The sequence below is a fragment of the Astatotilapia calliptera genome, chromosome 3 (assembly GCF_900246225.1).
Source record: "Astatotilapia calliptera chromosome 3, fAstCal1.2, whole genome shotgun sequence".
NCBI classification, from domain to species: domain Eukaryota; kingdom Metazoa; phylum Chordata; class Actinopteri; order Cichliformes; family Cichlidae; genus Astatotilapia; species Astatotilapia calliptera.
In genome coordinates, this window is record NC_039304.1 from 50,631,804 (window position 1) to 50,635,202 (window position 3,399).

The 3,399-nt window shown below is 45.2% G+C and overlaps 1 pseudogene; it reads left to right on the forward strand.

Annotated features, from left to right (window-relative positions):
• The first annotated feature begins 750 nt into the window (after positions 1–750).
• LOC113019726 (P2Y purinoceptor 14-like) lies at positions 751–2,057 on the forward strand (annotated as a pseudogene).
• The last annotated feature ends 1,342 nt before the right edge of the window (positions 2,058–3,399 follow it).

Genomic DNA, 3,399 nt, shown 5'->3' on the forward strand with positions numbered 1-3,399 from the left:
ATGTGGAGCAGCAGCTGCTCTACTCTGAGCCCCTCCCGGATGGCCGAACTTCTCACCCTATCTCTAAGGGAGAGGCCAGCCACCCTTCGGAGGAAGCTCATTTCTGCCGCTTGTATCCGCGATCTCGTTCTTTCGGTCAGTCTTGGCAGCCGGGGGTCAGTCCGCCAGGGCCTCCGCTCCTGGCCGCCACCCGGCACACAATGCACCCGACCCCTATGGCGCCTCCTGCGGGTGGTGGGCCTGCGGGAGGATGGGCCCATGTCTCCTCTTCGGGCTGTGCCCGGCCGGATCCCATGGACTAAGGCCCGGCCACCAGACGCTCGCCCTCGGGCACCCTCCCCGGGCCTGGCTCCAACCCTATCCCGGGCAGGGTAAACTGTTCCCTCGGTGTCCTTTTCATAAGGGTCTTATGAATCGCTCTTTGTCTGGTCCCTCACCCAGGGCCAGTTACTTTCCAAGTAATTACTTTTAGAATCTTGTAACTCAGTTATAATGAATTACTTTTTAAAAGTAACTTGCCCAACACTGATCATGAGTGACTCCAAGGTTTCTTACTGGGGGTCAAAATTACTGTCTCAAAGACACATGTAGTTGATCTCAACACAATGTTTAAAATTGGTTTGACTTTGATTTATCTCGAACGAAGGGACCATGAAGGTTGATCCTTTCAAAGATTAAACTAGCATTTATAAACAGTTTGTTGCAAAGAGGTAGATCTCTGAAGTAGGTTTATTTTTCAGATCTGGAAGCATGGTTGACCCAAAATATGAGACTTCACCTTCCAACCAGACCTGTGATGCTGTCGACACATCTGCCAGCACTTTCTTTATGGTGGTCTACAGTCTGCTGTTTGTGGTAAGTGTCAAATCTTCAGACTGTGCTCTGTTATACACTGGTTGAAGTTTTCATAAACTGTTCATGTTGAGTCTGAAGGTGCATGTACCAAAGTCTTCTTTCCATCATCTCTGTGTCATGTTCAGGTGGGTCTACCTCTCAATGGCTTCGTCATAAAGTTCTACTGTTGTCAAGCTCAGCAGCAGGCATCGAGCAGCTTGAAGGTCTTCCTGAAAAACCTGACAGCTGCCGACTTTCTGCTCTGTCTCTCTCTGCCACTGCGCATCGGCCACTATAATAGCGGATCTATAATAATTTGGCAGCTCTACTGCAGCTTTGGAGCCTCTGCCTTCTACCTCAACATGTATGCCAGCATCATATTCATGGGGTACATCGCTGCCAACAGGTAAGAAACTTTTACTGATTTCAGACTGCAGTTCATGATGGTGTTGTTGACTGCAAACCATGCACTCCTGATGAAAGCATGAATGATTTCTGAAGGTGTGACAGCACTGTGACTGATCAGTGAAGTTGTCTACTCCCCTCCTTCCTCTTCTTTCTCAGGTATCTGAAGATTGTTCATCCTTCACGAACTCGTGTCCTGCAGACAGTACGGACTGCCCGCATCATCTCGATGATCACCTGGACTTTTCTTGTGACTACAGGAATTATTTTCATTATCCTGTTTTCATCACTCATAAATCTCTGCCTTCTAGTATCAGCCGCTGTGTTCTCATCTTTAGTCCACTGGTCACTGTGTCCTTCAAAATCATTCAGGCTTTGTGTGTCGTTACTTTCCTCGTGGTCTTCATATCCTTGGTCTTCTTCTACTACAGCACCTCCCGCAGGGTGTTGCAGGCACAGCAGAGGCAGCTGGCCTCCTCTGGCTCCGAGAAGCTCTTGAAGTCTCGCAGGAACATGTTGGTGCTGGTCAGCATCTTCTGTGTTTGTTTTGTCCCGTTTTACCTGGTTCGACTACCCTCAGTTTTTCTGTGGAGCAGCTGCTCTGTAGGTCCAGTGTTGTACTACCTGCAGGAGGTGACCACCATGGTTGCAACTTTCAATGTCTGTCTGGATCCTCTTGTTTACTTTTTCCTCTGTAAGACTTTTCATGCTCAGGTGAGAATGGCATTCAGGGGGACCAACATCCAACAAGCAAATGAGGAGAGTGAGTAGCAGCTGGACATTAAGGAGGATAGATAAGATGGCGGTGAACATCATATGATTAAAGATCAACTAGACTGGATAGCCCTAGTATGAAGATTTGACATCCAGTGAGGGTCCTGATTTGTCTTCTGTGAGATGAGCAGTTTAGAAGATTATCTCTAAGAGGTTCTAAGTCCAACCTGTGAATTGATTTGGGATTTTTTGTCTTTTTCATCTGCTCATTGTTGCTGTGTTAGATGGTTAATTTTAAGAATAATTCCTTTATGAAGTGAGAAACACAGAGTAAAAAGTTCCAGGCATCTCCAAAAACATTAGAGCACTTTTGCAAATGTAAGATAAGATAAGATAAGAGATAAGGTAAGAGATAAGATAAGATAAAACTTTATTAATCCCTCGGGTGGGTTCCTCTGGGAAATTCGGTTTCCAAAAGCACAGCACCGACAGAAGTTACAGAGTTACAGAATATTATACACACACACACACACACACACACACACACACACACACACACACACATATAAATACAGAGACAAATATAAATAAAATATACGAAGGGGATCAATAGGATAAATAGGAATAAAAATAGTGAATTGCACATTTCAGGTATTGAGGTCTATTGCACCATTGACCATTAACAAAAGTATTGCACAGTGAAGTGAAGAGGCACTACAGCTTAGTTGTTCCCCCCTCCTTTGTCCTCCTGTTTCCCCTCCCTCTCCCCTCCAGAGAGGAGTTAAACAGTTTGATGGCGTGTGGGACAAAGGAGTTTTTAAGTCTGTTAGTTCTTGTCTTAGGGAGAAGCAACCTGTCACTGAACAGACTCTTCTGGTTGTTTATGGCCGTGTGCAGAGGATGCCCAGCATTGTTCATAATATGTGATGTCTTGATAAATCGAGCAGATAATTGAAGTTTACACAGCACCATTTTCGCATGAAAACATCTTAAAAGTTTATTTTGTGACCCAGAAAGAGTAATATTTCAAACTCCGCCACTGCCTTGTTTGGGTTTTGGACGAAATGCATTCTGGGATATTCCATTTCGTCATTTCGAGCTGATTGGAGACCAAAACAGCCAATCAGATTTTTTCGCATTCAATTCTGTGATTGGCTGGTTTTGTGGCACAAATATAACGGTGTACAGAAAGAGTTGAGCTCTTTGGGGGGAAACTCCCACAGGGTGTTAATCTGGGACTCGCCACCATTTGACACTTAGAACTGAAGAAGCTTCTCGGATGAGAGGTGAAACGTCTTAAAGCAACTTAAAGAAGTCCAGACACTTTTCTTTCCAAGCTCCTTGATCTACGATGACCTGGATGACTGAGAACCTTCACAGACTCATGCTGTGTCGATTTCTTCTGTTGTGCTCCCTAAAATCGCCATCCGTAGTTTCCCAGTGTTT